Here is a 17,897-nt window from a genome sequence, read left to right as displayed (position 1 = left end):
TTATACCATTGTCTTGTTGACTGTTTCAAACTGTAAAGGGACTTTTTCAACAAGCAAACATAGTCCTCTTTTTCTAAGACTATAAAACCCTCTGATTGTTGCATGTAAATATCCTCCTCAAGTTCTCCATACAAAAGTGCAGTTTTTACATCTAACTGCTCAAGCTCCATATCATGCATGGCCACAATACTAAGCAAAGCTCGAATCGAACTATGCTTCACAACTAGGGAGAACACATCTGTGAAGTCTACTCCTGGAATTTGACTGTAACCCTTTGCAACAAGCTTTGCTTTATATCTAGATTCTTATACTTCTGGAGTCCCTTCTTTTTTTTTAAACACTCATTTACAACGAACAATCTTTTTGCCTTTAGGAAGTTTCACAAGATTTAATGTTCTATTTTTGTGGAGTGATTCCATTTTTGCATAGCAAACATCCACTTTTCTAAGTCTTCATAGCAAATCACCTCAAAATAATTAGATGGCTCTTGGTTTGCATGTCTTCAGCCACATTTAAAGCATAAGCAATTAGATTAGCTTCGACATACTTCTTTGGAGGATTAATATCTCTTCTAGTTCTGTTTTTGGTGATAGAGTATTATGGTGAAGAAGCAACTTTATTCTGAATTTCTGTACTGGCTTGAGAAGTCGACTCTGTTGTAGATTCTAGATTAATCTGATGCTCCACCTGCTTTTGATGTTTTTTATTGAAAGAGTCTTTAAGAGATAAGTTAGGTAGCATAGCAGTTTCATCAAAAACAACATCTCTGCTAATCACAACTTTTCTATTTTCAAGACACCATAACTTATACCCTTTTACACCAGCTTTATTATAACACCTCCAACCCATATCCCTCGTCGGAATCGGGTTACAGAGCATTACCGGAGTTTACAGATCCAACAGACAGAAATTTCAAACTTTTCATATCATCAAAACAAGTCATCAAAGCATCATTTTTATCCAAATTATAAACATACCAAATTCAAATCAAGTTGCCTAGTTCATGAGCACTTAAACATAGAATTAAATCCACATGTAGCTATCTAGATTTAGTTCAATTTACCATGCCATAATATGGCTTAAAAAACAAACACATATTTATATGTATAAAACCAACCAAAATTAAACTTATAACCTCATTTGCAATCAAACCACAAAATAACTATTATTTAGACACCCTAAAGGATAAACATCCCCACATTTAAGTTCGGGATTATTGTTGGATGTTGAATCAGCAATCAAAAGTTAAGTACCTAACCTGGGCATGGGGAACAAAACCGTACGCTGAGTAAAACTCAGTGGTATTTCTATAATCCGAATATTTAAAAACAAAATAATATAATAAGCACAATTAAATATTAAGCACAATTGAATATTTAAAATTCACATTTATTTATACAATAGCATTAACCATTCAATACTCAAATCATAAATACATCATTTTGTACCATACTCAATTATCATCACTTGTTATATAATAGCTTTTCACAATTTGATCCACATATCTTTTAAAATAATAACAATATCGAATTCATGAATACATAAATCATGTGTCTCATTTTCATGTTTCAATTTACTATTTCATTTTCAATTCACGTACAATATCATCCAATATTAATCATAGTACCATTTTATTTAATGACCCATATTAATACGATTTGGACTCGGACGGATACACGGATCCAACCAACACACCAATTTGGCACCCAGTGCCTCATCGGATAAATCCGAAGTAATAATTGTGTCCAACGCTATATAAATTTGACACCCAATGTCTCATCGGTTAAACTGAAGTAAATTGACACCTAGTGCCTCATCGACTCGAAGTTAAAGAAATCCCTGAACTTTTCCAATCCTATGGCATGTCAGCTATATCTGACTCGGCCCGATACAATTAGTATGGTTTAATTTCACTTTCCAAATACAACAAATATTTAATTATCATATTTGCACATATATATTCATTTCAATTCAAAAAATCAATATATTCATAATATATATATCAATTCAATCCATTCAATCAACTTTTAATTCAATTCAATGTCAAAGTGCCAAATACTCACCTCAACCACTTACCATAAGCCTTAAATCAAAATAAAACAATTAATAACTAGATTCAGATTATAGAAATACAAACCAAGAATTCTGAGCTATTCCACGTCGACTTTATCTTTCCCCTTTTTAGTTGAGGATTCTGGTACGACATTAGCAATTGAACTTTGAGCCTAAAAAATCCCTAGCCTTGCGTCTTTCTTTCTTCTTTTTTTCTTTTTCTTTCTTTCCTTTCTGTTTTCGTTTGGCTTTGGCTTTGGCTTTGGCTTTCTTTTCTTTTTTCTTTTTTTTTGTTTTATTATTATAATATAATATATATATGTATACTTATAGATTAAAGTAAACATATTTATTATAATATATATTAAATTTATAAATATCTTATCTTATGCCACCTCATTAAAGAACAATGGCATAATTGCTTCTTTAGTTCCTTTAATTTTTTAATCTATAATTTATCTTTCATCTTATATGCAATTTAGTTCTTATACCTAATTACTTTTAATTCAAGCAAATTCACTTAACTGAAACCTAATTAACCACACAACTACGAGTCCGATTTACAGAAACGGAGTCCCGAAAATGTACTTTTTCTCAAGTCCTTTTTAATTAATTAACTATCGAAACGTTAAAATTTCTTAACGAAACTTTAATACCACCTTAATGACACTCCGTAAATATTTATAAAAATACTTATGGCTCAGTTTATAAAAAAAAGGTCCCGATACCTCATTTTCTAAAACTACTTGAACTTAATAAATCTCTTATATAACATAAATATCAAATCAAAAACATTTTTTTTAAAATCACATTTGACTCGTAAGTATTATTATTTAATATTTACGAACTTACTCGTCGGATTTAGTGGCCCCGAAACCACTGTTTCTGACACCACTGAAAATGTGTTGTTACATTTATAACCAAGAAAAACACATTTAATGGATCTCGATTCTAATTTTCCATTATCAATATGATTATACACAGGACACCCAAAGATCTTTAAATTAGAATAATCAGCAGGATTACCAAACCATACCTCTTGTGGAGTCTTTTTCTCAATGGCAATAGATGGAGATCGGTTGATCAAAAAAAATGCAGTAAAAACTGCTTCGGCCCAAAATGACTTTGGTAAGTTAGCATTCAACAACAGACATTGAACCTTCTTCATGATCATTTTATTTCTACAATGTTGTTTTGTTGTAGAGTATGACGAACCGTCAAGTGTCCCACGATCCCTTCTGACTTGCATAGTTCATTAAACTCATCAGAACAAAACTCTAAGCCATTGTCTGTACGGAGCTATTTTATTTATTTTCTCGTCTGCTTTTCAATCATAGTTTTCCAATACTTAAATTCATAAAACACATCATTTTTCTAATTCAGGAAAAACACTGAAACTTTCCTAAAAAAATCATTAATAAGTGTTAGCATATAATTAGCTCCACATTTCGAAGGCACTATGAATGGCCCTCACAGATCAAAATGAATATACTTCAAAGTTCCGTTTGGGTTATGGATTCCTCTGGTGAATTAAACTCTCTTTTGCTTCCCAAAAATGCAGTACTTACAAAACTTCAGTTTGCAAATTCCTTACCCATCAAGAAGTTCTCTTTTGCCCAATTTTGCCATGTCATTCTCACTCATATGCCCTAGGCACGTATGCCAAAGTCTAGTGACATCATCATCTAATAAGGAAGAGGAAAAGACAGCTACATCACCAGTTATAGTAGAACCCTGCAAAACATATAACTTAACAATCTTTCTCTGCCCTTTCATCACAATGAGGGAACCTTTGGAAATCTTTAAAACTCCACTTTCAACTGTGTATTTGTACCCTTTTGAATCAAGAGTACTCAATGAAATTAAATTTCTCTTCAATTCTGGAACATGTCGCATGCCCGTAAGTGCTCTAACATCTCCGTCAAACATCTTAACTTTAATCATTCCAACACATGCGATTTTACACTAAGCATTATTTCCCATCAAAACCACACATTCAGATATTGTTTCATAAGTTGTAAACCAATCCTGATTAGGACTCATGTGGAAAGTGCAGCTCGCATCAATGATCCACTCCTCGCTCACTTTAGAATTGTTGACAGAAGCAACTAGAAGTTCAACATCGATATAGTCTTCTACAACATTAGCTTCACCAAAATTTTCTGGTTGTTTTCCCTTTTGGTTCGCAACCTCCCTTTTGATTTTGTTCTGCAGCTTACAGTACTCAGATTTAATGTGTCCTTTCTTCTTGCAGAAGTTACAAGTTTTACCTCTATTTGAAGACTTTGATCTACCCTTAGATTTACCGCGAGGATTTCATTCCTGTATCCTTCCACGATCATCATCAGCATTTCGATCTTATCTCTCACGAACAATGAGACTCTCTCCCTGAGAGTTGGGTTTAACCACAAGATGTTTCATCTTATCATACGAGGTTAAATAATCATAAACCTTATCAACTTTTAGAGACTTGCGGCTGTATAAAATCATGTCTCTAAAGGTTGAATAAGACGGGGGCAATGAACAAAGTAGAATCAACCCTAGATCTTCCTTATCATACTGAACCTCTATAGCCTCCAAGTTTGAGAGAATTTCTTTAAACACTGTTATGAGTTCGTGCACAGATACACATTCTTCTAAATGATAAGTATAAATACGATATTTCATATGCAGCTTACTGGTTAGAGTTTTTAACATACATATTTGTTCCAGCCTCTCCCATGATGCAACGATGGTCTTTTCTTTCATCACATCCTGTAAAATTTCGTTAGACAAATGCAGATGTAACTGTCTTAACGTCTTTCGATTTTTACGACTCTTCTCTTTCTTCGTCAATGTAGAAGTCATCTTATCTATCCCTAGCAAGGCATCCTTTAAGTCTATCTGTGCAAAAACTGTCTACATTGTTATCTGCCACAATACGAATCTAGTGTTGTGATCTAATAGCGGAATTTCATACTTCAAAGACGCCATTATTGTGATTAAGATAAACAACCCGAAAGCTCTGATACCAATTTTTAAAAAATAAAACGTCGATAATAGTGATGTATTTCAAAGAAAAAATAAAGAAAAATAAAGAACAAGCAGATTTTTACGTGAAAACCCTTTCGGGAAAAAAACAACGGGCAGAGGAGAAGGCAATTCACTATGTCAAATTTGAATAAAATATAATAGGAGTATATTATATCTATTTATATGTTTGAAAAGCCATATTCTAATAGAAGGAGTGTAGTAAGGTTGAAACACCTTATTCTAATCAATATCAAATAAACGAAGTGTAATAATGTTGAAAAACCTTATTCTAAAATAAAATAAAAGAAGTGTAGTTCTATATAGATTTTACTTTTATTTTATTTTATCACTGTGTTTTATTTTAACAAGGATTTGACTTACTCAATTCTAACACCAGATATGTCAACAAATGAAGTATTCTTCCCCCCATCCAACGAGCCTTTTATAGCCTCTGCCAATTCCCTACTTGATTCTTGAAGGTATTTCGATAGACTTAATCATGGGAATTCCTCCGTCAAAAGATAAAACAGTAATCATGTTGGTAGTTGACAAGCTATCTAAATACAACCATTTTACTGCCCTTCCTGATAATTTTTCGAGTAAAGCTATCGCCACAACTTTTCTGAATGACATTGTGCGTCTTCATGGGATTCCCACAACTATCTTCATGAATAGAAACCCTAATTTTATGCATACTTTCTGGCAACCGCTTGCAACGCACCAAACTGGCGATGAGCACCCCTTACCATCCCCAAATAGACAGTCAAACAGAAGTTATTAATAAATTTTTAGAAATGTAACTCCAATGTTTTATCGCTGACACTCTTCATGCTTGGGTACCCATGTAACAGTCTAATTTCGATAAAATCAAAACAATGGTCCCGGGACAATAAATTCGAGCTGAAAATAAATTTTATTTTTATTTTATTATATGGCTTGTATTATAATAGACATGTCATGTGAAAATTTTGATAAGAAAATTTTATCGATTAAGTGTTTAATTACGAGAAAGACTAAATCGCATAAAATGTAAAAGTTGAATTCTAGTAGCTAGAAGGATCAAATAGCTATGGAATTCAACAATAGAGGTCCTTATATGGTAATTAGACCATTAAATAAAATATGTAGATATTTTGGTATGACTCAGCCTTGGAAAAATGAAAAAAGGCTAAAGACTAAATTGAAAAGATGAAAAGTTATTAAATGACAATTTAATTAAATGAAAAAGAAAAAAATTTCATATCATCTTCCCCAAATATTTCCATGGAAGCCTTAGGAGAGAGGAATAAGAATTATCAAACTTATATGGGTAAGTAATCAAGCCCCGTTTTTAGTACTTTTAATATTTTTGAAACAAGGATAGCTTAATATATCTATTTAAGAGATCAATTTGAGAAGTTATCAAAGTATGGAAAATGGGTCATGGGTGTATATGCTGAAAATTAGAAAGTTATGGTAGAAAATAAAAGGTTGTTGATAGATAAGCAACTTTTACAAAGTGATTTTTGATGAAAACATGATTTAGGGACTAAAATGTAAAGTTGTGAAATTTGATGAAAAATTCTAAATTTTTATGAATACATGTGCTGTAAATTTTGTAATGGGATTTTTGTTAGGCTTGGAATAGGGAGTAATTTGCACAAGTTTCATTTTTTGATCTTAGGGATGAAATTGGAATTTATGGAAAAGTTAGGGGCAAAATGGTATTTTTCCTAGGATAAAAATTGAGTCCACTTGAATATAAAATATGATAAATTGATGTCAAATTTACTCGTATAGATCCAGATAGACCAAATTCGAAGCTAGAACAAGGAAAAGAGGAAAAAGTCATATTAGTATATTTTTCGTACACGAACATTTGTTGAGGTAAGTTCATGTAACTAAATTGTATATGTCTTTATGCTTGAATTAAATGTTGTGTTTGTGAATTGTATAAATGCCATAAATATGTGAAATGATCACATACTCGTTAAAGCCTGATAAATGAAAGTGTCTGATCAATTATAATGCTCGACAAAGGATAAATGATAAAAATGTTAAATTTTATGCTTGAGATGAATGTGAACATTTGAGTTGCAGAAATGCATAAATATATGAGATTGATCACTTGTAACATCCCTAACCCGTATCTGTCACCGAATTAGGCTTACGAGGCATTACTGGACAAAACACAGCTCAGTACGTTCATATAATACATTACATGTACAAAGATATATCAACTCCTTTCCAATAATTCTCAAACTTGAATAGCAACCATTTACTATTTCATATAAATCAAATGTGTACATTTAAACCATTTAACCAATTAAAATTAATCATGCTTTATAATTTTATTTCATCAATATCATCAGCCTATTCAAATATTCGAGCCAAGCTATTATACATCAAAACCAAAATTTTCATACGTTTCATAATTACAAAGTTCGAATTATATGGCCATCAATTCTATAACATTCGAATACCGAAGTCATAATTAATCATATTTCAATTCATAAATCGAGTGTACAATAAGACATCCACTAGTGCAAATTCACTTCTTTGACTAAATACTAAACATACCATTTTACATATCTATGTACATTCGCATATTACACCATATCATCCTATATCACAAGGCATAATATTCATTGGCATAATAGATAATAGCTAGCATTACAACATGGACAAATATACTTCTTCTACATTGCAAATTCATGCGCATATTACCATATCAATATGGACCATATTTGAACACAAATGTCAAGATATATCATGCCTAATTCGCAAGCTAAATAACATGTCTAACCATCATAAATTCAACCAACCTATGAACCATTTTTAAACATAATTACCAATTCAAAACATACCAAAATTTATATGTTAGCGTCATGACAAAATTACAAGTACACAACCAATTCCACCATTCAATCTTAAGTTAAAGTTACCATTGCATAGGTAAATACAAATGTCAACTTGTCACTTTATGACTATCCATTTAACTCACAAAACATACCTAATACATAGTCATTATTTACTAATAAATAACCGAATCAAAGTAACCATTTTACTTCTATAATTGTCATTAAAACTTTATGCACATAACAAAAATCAAACATTAAACTATTCAACTTGACCTTTAAATATCAAACCACAAACAAACAAATGATATGCATATGTATTTAATTTATTTATCATTAGCCGAATACATTCATCAACACGTATATCTTTAACATTTTTACCAAAATAAACTAATCCATAATTAAACATACTAAACCTCAAATATTAACAAATCATATCAACTTCACTTCCTCTATATGCCATAACCGAATCTACCTTAATACCAACTCACATAACAAAACCTCAACAAGCATATCAAACAAGATTCACATATATATATACTTATATATATCTAAGCCATAGTCGAAACACCAAAACCAAACATAACCATCAATTGATCAAAGCAGAAAATCCAAGCTTAACAAAATAATAAGCCATTTTCGCATGGCTTATATTTACATACCCCAAAATCAAATATATAAACTAGCCTATACATGCCATAGGTTCAAGTTCAAACTTACAAAGTACTGAAAATAGTCGATAGTGTGATAGACTTCGTTGACGATCCCCGAGCCCGTAACTAGTCTCCAAAATCTATAAAACAGAAGTAAACATACACACACAGTAAGCTATCACAGCTTAGTAGGTCATAAGCAAATAAGCAACTCAATGACATATTCAACTCAATTTAACCAAACCAATTTATGCTATCATAATCACATTTAATTTCAAGCTTACAGATTCATATACAACATATACTTTCATATATAAACTTTATCTTGGCCAAATATACATATATATATATTATCAAAGTATCATTCAATTTCAAAGCCATAATATCACTATATAACCGAATATATATACATTCATATGCATATACTCATGAATCAAACTTTAATATCACATACTTATACATAACATGTGGTCGAATATACTACACAAATACACATATATTTACATTAGTATCATCTATAACCAACTTACCTTGTTTTCAAATAGGTAATCAACTATCACATACTTGATCGTTTTAGCTCGTTTTACACATTCGATCACAACTTATCACTGCCCATTGAACCATTCGGAATTGAATAGGATAATCAGATAATCACACATATCGTACAATGCCAACGTCCCAAATGTGGTCTTACATGTAATCACATATCGATGCCACTGTCCTAGACAGGGTCTTACTCGAGAATACATATCGATGCCAACGTCCCAGACGTGGTCTTACACGAGAACACATATCGGAAATCCTATTTTATGACATATATATCCTAGCTATTCCTAAGGTTCTTACGGGGCTTTCGGACGTCATAACTTGGTCGAATCGAATTCATAAACATAGTTCCCAAGCATATACACATTTGGCCATCCTATATATAAGCTCATAAAATTTAATTCAACATTTTAAATTCACATATATTCAAAATTTATAGCATTTATTTGCTTATAAACTTACCTCGGACAACAATAATCGGAACGAGACGACTATCCAACAACTTTGGTTTTTCTCCGATCTAAATCTGATTTCTTTGGTTCTCGATCTAAAAATATTCAAATTAAACTCATTCAAATGTAATTTCATTCAATTTAGTCCAAAACACATAAATGGGAAAATTACCATTTTACCCCTAACATTTTACACTTTTTACAATTTAGTCCATATCACACAAAACATGCAAAATTTGCACACACCATGCTTAAGCAGAATGTTATCCATGCTCATACAAGTCCATACATTTCATTTATTTCACATTTTAGTCCATCAATTTATTATTTTTGTAATTTAGCCCTAATTACTCAAATTCATCAAAAATTCTAATACAAAACATATTAATCCAAAACATATCTTTCATACTTCATCATCTAACATCATAAATCTCAATTATACATCAATGGCATAACTCAAAATATTCATCAAAATCAGAAATTCAAGCATGGGCTTTGTACATTACATTGCAACGATCTCAAAAACGTAAAAATTATCAAAAACCGAACAAAAACTAACCTTGAATCAAGCTTGGACAAGGCTGAATATTTGAAAGCTTAAAACCCTTTATTCTTTCTCAAGTTTCAGCCAAAAGTATGAACAAAATGCATGGCTTTTAATTTATGTTTTATTATATCTTATATTATTTAACATATTACAAAATTAACCTTTATAAAATTATTCTCATTCCACTAACTAATAGTCGAATTTGTCCATGCTAAAATTCAAGGGTATAATTGCATTATAAATACCCCAAATTAAAATAAAAAAACAATTTGGTACTTTAATAATTAGTTAGCAACTTTTATAACTTATGCAATTAAGCCCTTTTATTAAATCGGGCACTCAAACGATAAAATTAAAATACAAAAATTTCACATATATAAATTCACACATTATAAACACAGAAAATAATATTAAAATATTTTTCTGACTCGAATTCGTGGTCCCAAAACCAACGTTTCGAATAGGGTCTAAATCGGACTGTTAGACCACTTACTTGGTAATGCTTGAAAGATGTTAAATTCCATTTCAATAAATGGAAAATCGATGGATATGTGATTTCCCGAAATGAATGAGGTCCTGCATTTGTTGCTGACGGGATTTAGCTTGGACGAGTAATCCTATTTGCCTCATTACAGAAAGGATTTAGCCCAGACGGGTAATCCTGATATAAGTCCTCTTGAGCATATGTTATGGATTGGATTTAGCCTAGACGGGTAATCTAGATCAAGCTCCTTAGAGCATATGTCATAAAAAGGATTTAGCCTAGACTGATAATCTTGTTGTATACATGTGTGGCTCGAGAGGGTACTCTCTGAAATAGTACCTTATGGGTACCATTGGACACGAACTGATGAATTCTGATTTGTACACCTCGAGTGTACTACCTATGTATCCATCGATATTCTGAATAAATTCAACGGGTTAAAGTTCTTGACATGTGAAGATATGAATAAGAATTGAGTTATTACACATATCGGCCTGGAACACATGAATATGACAATACGTGATGATTGATACATGGAAATATGAAATGATGATATTGTACATGGAATTTATTTAATGAGTATGTATATCCTTGATTATAGACTTGTACACCTTGAGTGTACTAATCGTGACCTTGATATTCCGAGTAATATGGGTAAAGTTTGATATGAAATGATCTGAACTCGAGATGAACTATTATGAAATTATACTTGCAATATAAAGAGATGATTTATACATGTTGTGAAAAGCATCTTTGCATGGAAACTTGATTGTTGTTGAGCCCATATATGTTTGATGATATTATGGATTATATGACTAACAAGGGCATTGAGAATGTGTGTAGGGCTTGAGGTCAAATTGGTTGATTATGCCTTACATAGTTACCTCAAAATAGAATGAATGGTAAGTTCAGTACCATGTTATACGAACTTACTAAGCATTATATGCTTACTTAGTTTTATTTCCCTATTTTATAGTGAATCAGAAGCTCGTTGGATTGGAAGCTGGGCAGAGATCACTCACACTATCCATAGGGCCATGTCGATACAATATGGTAAATCAATTATGGTTGTAATGACATGTATAGGATATGTTGGCCATATTGGCATGTAAATGTAAATGATGCTTGTAATCTAGCCATTGGAATGGCTAGTAATGGTTGGTTTTGTAACACCCCCTACCCGTATCCATTGCCAGAATAGGTACGAGGCATTACCGGAGTTTACTGAACATTTTCAGATAATTCTGAGTCATTTATTATTCATATTTTGAAAATAATCATAACGTCTCTTTATTGGGCCCTCGAAGCCCCAAACATACATTAAAAACCAACCGGAATTAAATCGGGATCATAAAAAAAAATTTCGCAAAATCTTAAATTTTATTTTCCTCTAAGTACTTACTATTTCAATGCTTCTTATAATTAAACATGTTACCATTCAATCAATAGCTTGACACTTGTCTAAGCGTCAAACAACATCATTGTTAGTATACTTGCACATATTTCATCTAAATTCAACATTAATATACTTATTTTCTCGAGATATCGCACTTGAGTTTAATAATCGTCTCAACTTACATAATTTCCTTGTATCAACATATCAAAGATAATCATATATGTACATGTCATGAAACATATCATGCTCTTACCGTTTCTTCATAAGCACATATCATTCATTTCATTATATCAATATTTCATGCTCCATCATTTCCATATATTTTATGTAACACCCCCTAACCCCAAACCGTTACCGGAACGAGATTATGAGGCATTACCGGATATATCAAACAACTTACGAATAATTTACAATTAATATAACTTTCACAGTATAATATAATAATTAAGTCCCTATCTTGAACTCTCGAAGTTCAAACACGTATTAAAAGTAGAACGGGACTTGTTCGAGTATTCCAAATTTTTTTATAAAAATTTCGGCAGCATTTCTGCTTATTTTTACCTAAACCTCCTGCAAATTCAAACCAAAACAACCAACACCAATATTTCACATTCATATACTAATATTTATATTATTAACAAAATTTTAATTTAATAACTATTATAGCATCATTCAAAATTGATTAAAAACTTCATTCATTTAACAACTTGATATTCATGTATCAAAATATCATGTACTTTCCTTACCATTTCATTTAACCATCTAAATTTTATAATTCATCCTTCACTACCCAAAGTAATATACATATTCAAGTGACTAAATAACACCTATGTACATGCCACCTTTACCCAAAAGAAAAATATACATCACCAAGTTTGTGTTGGAGTCGGGATTGTTCTGGATGTTGAGCCGGGACACTTGACTTCTACTAACCTGCGCACGGAAACAACCGTACGCTGAGTATGGATATACTCAGTGGTATTACTATAATCCAAGACTATTTAACATTAATAAATTACAAACATCAATTATTTACCCTATTAACAAATAATCTCATTTTCAAAATTTCATTTCAATTATTTACCCTATTAACAAAGCTCGGACTATGATAGATACGCGGATTTCCACCCAAACACACCAGAATATCCAACCCAAACACACCCGGAATATTGTAAATCCTCCATAACACACCGGTATAATATATCCTCCCAAACACACCAATAAGGCATTAAATGCCTATTTAGATAAACCGAAGTATATAATAACAGAAACATCTTCTCGGCCGAACTACAATCTCTTCATCACATCACAAATCCAATGGCATGCCATTTGTATCGAATCTAGTCCGACGAGTTAATAGGGTATTATTTTACTTTTTCTAATTTCAATTTCACATACTTACCTCAAGTCTTATTTACCATACATAACAATTAAAATTTCAGCAATCAATAATAATTAAAATTCGAATTATAGTAATACACACCGTAATTCTCCCGTTTTAGTCCTCGATGACTTTCTCCTTTCCTTTCAATGCTGATGCTTCAGGTTCTTTGTTGGCTACGAAAATAATAATTTATAATCATCAATACAACATGATTCAATTTAATTCATGAGCCTAAACATGCAAATTTAACCATTTTTAATGTATAAATATATAATTTCACCATTAAGCTGTCTACTTGAGTCATTGTTACTAAATTATTTATATCTTGAGCTAAGAAACTCCAAATTAATATCCGTAAATTTTCCTTAAAACTAGACTCATATATCTTCTAACCATAAAATTTCCAGAAGTTTTGGTCTAGCCATTTAGTACAGTTTATTCGTTAAATACTCCCCTGTTATTTCATTTGACAGTTCTGACCTCTCTCTACTAAAAATAAATTATCTCATTGTACAGAACTCGAATAAGGTTCTTATTTATTTATTTTGAAACTAGATTCATTAAGGAGTTCACATATATAAATTACACTCCATAATAATTTTTTTACAATTTTTAATGATTTTCCAAAGTTAAAACAGGGCATCTCGAAATCACCCCGAACCAGTATTACAAAATTTCAAATATCTCTTGATTCATCAATTAATTGCTTACACTGTTTCTACTATAAAAAACTAGACTCAATAAGCTTTAATTCCATATTTTGTTCATCCTCTAGTTCAATTTATAAAATTTTTAGTGAATTTTCAAAGTCAGACCATTGCTACTTCCCAAAACTGTTTTGATGTAAAATGTTAATAACCAAATTTATAACACCAATTCACACCTTATTCCTATTCAAATTTCATTTAAACTCAAATTTAACTATTAAATTTTCAAAATATTTTCTTAATTCTGAATTTTCCTCAATTTAGTCCCTAAAACACAAAACTTATAGCTTACTTTGCAATTCAATCCTTATATCTATTCTAACTTGAATTTCATTCAATTAAACCCCTATTTCATCATTTTATTCAACATGAACTTTGTTTAAAAACCTAAGAACTTCCAAACTAACAACTTAATTTCATCAAAAACTTGTTTTAAGACTTCTAAAATATCAAAATTATGAGAAAAGGACTTGATTGAGCTTACCAATTAACTCCAAGCTTCATAAACCCTATTTCCCCTTTTCTTTCTTCTTTCTCCCCTGTTTCTTCTCTGTTTTCGTTTTCATTTCCTTTTCTTTTAACTTATTTGTTTCTTTTATATATATAATAATATAATATAATATAATATAATATAATATAATATACTTAATTATTAAATAAATATATATTTTTTTAATCAATAAAATCTTTGATATTTTCCACGTTAAACCGCCTCAGCTATAGGAAATGGTTTAATTTCCTCTTAAGTCCTTCTAATTTTTTTTAATCTATAATTAAACTTTTACCCTTATTCAATTTAATCATTTTTACTAATTACTCTAAATTAAGCTACATTTACTTAATTAAAACCTAATTAAACACACTACTAGACTCATAAATATTTTTAATAATTATTTTCGAACTTATTTCACTAAGACGGAGGACCGATAACACACTTTTCTGGTGCCCACGAATTTTGGGTCGTTACATTTTATGTATATTTATTCTGGTGATAGTTTATATCAAACTTAACATAAATTATATTCCATGTACTTATACTTATTTCGTTTATCTATCTTCATAATTATTTCATACAACTATTTTGTACATATATTTCCATATGACCAGTTCTTGTAAACATTTCACACAACCATTTCATATAACCATTCGTCATCTGATACGTATTACCTGAATATCAATTGTTCAATAGATGTCATAGCGTCTCCCATCCACGGTCTTATTTATCTTTGACATGATGCCATAGTGTCTTTCAACTATGGTCTTACTCATTTTCTGTCATGTTGCCATGGTATCTTTCAACCATGGTCTTATTCATTTCATATCACGTTGCCATGGTATCTTTCAACCATGGTCTTACACATTTCATATCAGATTGCCATGGTATCTTTCAACCATGGTCTTACACATTTCATATCAGGTTGCCATGGTATCTTTCAACTATGGTCTTACACATTTCATATCAGGTTGCCATGGTATCTTTCATCCATGGTCTTACACATTTCATATCAGAGAGCACACTCTCGTGAACCTCATCCTTATAGTGGGATTACCAGTCCAAGCTAAATCCCTTGTAATATAAACTCATAGAGTATTGTCGGGATTACCAGTCCAGACTAAATCCCCTGCAACGACAATTACTCTAATGAGCTTGGTCTGAATTACCAGTTCAAACTAAATTCAGACCCTAATTCGGATTACCCGTCCGGGCTAAATCCATTTTCCACATATTCATATCAGGATAGGATCACCAATCCGGGCTAGATCCTTTTTACCGTCAATTCCTTTTCAGAGATCCATCGAAATTTCCTTTCATTCAATCGGGATTTCTTCCTCTTTTTTATCAAATATATCAATGTTTCATAAATTTTCATACAATGAACTTTCAAATCATATTCACATCAATAACATACATTTCAAGCATTTAAGAATATAATTCAAGTTACATGAACTTACCTCATTACTTGTTTGTGTTTATAATTTCATTAATCCGATATCTTTTCTTTTCCACGATCAAGTCTCATATTTGAGTCGTCCGGATCTTTATAAATAAATTTGATCATCATTTTCATTCATTTCATATTCTAATGCATTTAATTAACGCTCTAGGAAAAATTACCATTTTGCCCTTAAACTTTTAATTAATGACGATTTCATCCTTAGGGTCAGGAAAATAAAATTCTTGCAATTTAATCCTTATTTCCAGCTATTATTCTCATACATATTGATAACAATCCATGAATTCTATAAAATATCAAAATTTTCAATAATTTCAAAACTTTTCAATTTAATCCCTAAAACATGTTTTCCCCCTATCTTGAACTAAATTAATAATTTCATTCAATTTTTTAATTTAAATAATAAAATTAATCCATTTCACGCAATTTGGTCATTTCTGACATTTTTACAAAATTTCCCATAAAGTTTTACTTTTATTCAATTTAGTCCCTAAGCCTAAAATATGCAAATTAGCCATGATAAATGAATATTCATATATGTTTTCCTCCTCCTCCACTCCATTCCACATCCTTAATGTATATAACACACTTGTAAGTAACATTATCTATATTTTTTTATTATTTACTTTTATGAATATTCAAGCTGTCCATCTGTGTCATAGTCACTAAATTATTCATATCTGGAGATATAGAACTCAAAATTAATATCTTCTAATTTTACCTAAAACTAGACTCATATATCTTCTTACCATAAAATTTTCAGAATTTTTAGTTTAGCCAATAAGTACAGTTTATTCTTTAAAGTTACCCCTGTTCTGTTGTCTGACAGTTCTGACCCTTCTTCACTAAAAATTAATTATCTCCTTGTACAGAATTCAAATGATATTCCTGTTTATTTATATTGAAAATATACTCATTAAAGATTCTAAAAATATAAATTTAAGCCCCTAATTATTTCTATCCAATTTTTTATGATTTTTCAAAGTCAGAACAGGGGAACCCGAATTCATTCTGACCTTGTATCACAAAATCCATTATATCTCATGATTTACAAATCCATTACTTACACCGTTTCTTCTATAAGAAACTAGACTCAATAATATTTAATCTAATATTTTATTCATCCTATAATTCGATTTCTACAATTTTTTGTGATTTTTCAAAGTTAGACTACTGCTGCTATCCAAAACTGTTTTAGTGCAAGATATTAATTACCATGTTATAACACCCTTATTTTCTTTTTCTACACCATTTCTCATCACTTTCTCTTATTTTCTCTTTACTAACATATCAAGAACATAGGACCTTATGTAAGAAAACTCTACTATAACATTATTTCCATGCTTTGTCAATAATAACAAACTTAAAAACATATTGAAATCTTGATATACTTACCTTGTTCTATTGATACTAATCTTTAACTTGATTTTCTCTTTCCTCCAGCTTCTATTTCTTGAATCTAACTTGATATTCTTGCTCCCCATCATCTCCTTGCTATCTTTGTCTCTTGATGGCTATGGAAATTCTTTCAATTTTTAGGTGAAAATAATGAATTTTTGGATGAAGGACTAAATTGTAAGAAAATGAAAACTTTCTTTCTTCTTCTTCTTCTCACGTTAGTTACATGAGAAAGGTGGTCATATCATCCTCCCCTTTCTTTCCTTACATATATATATATTAAATAAAATAATAATAAAATAATAAAATATCATTTAAAAATTAATTTTAAAGTATTAATAAACTAATATTTATTTAATTTATCTAAAATATCTCCAAGATCATCATTGTCTCTAGATTTCTCTCTCTTCCAATTGACCATTTTGCCCTTTGTGATCTTTTAAAATTCCATTCTTGAGTCATCACTTAATTTGA

This window comes from Gossypium hirsutum, chromosome A08, assembly GCF_007990345.1.
Source record: "Gossypium hirsutum isolate 1008001.06 chromosome A08, Gossypium_hirsutum_v2.1, whole genome shotgun sequence".
In the NCBI taxonomy this organism is placed as follows: Eukaryota; Viridiplantae; Streptophyta; class Magnoliopsida; order Malvales; family Malvaceae; genus Gossypium; species Gossypium hirsutum.
Note: the sequence above shows the minus strand (reverse complement) of the source record.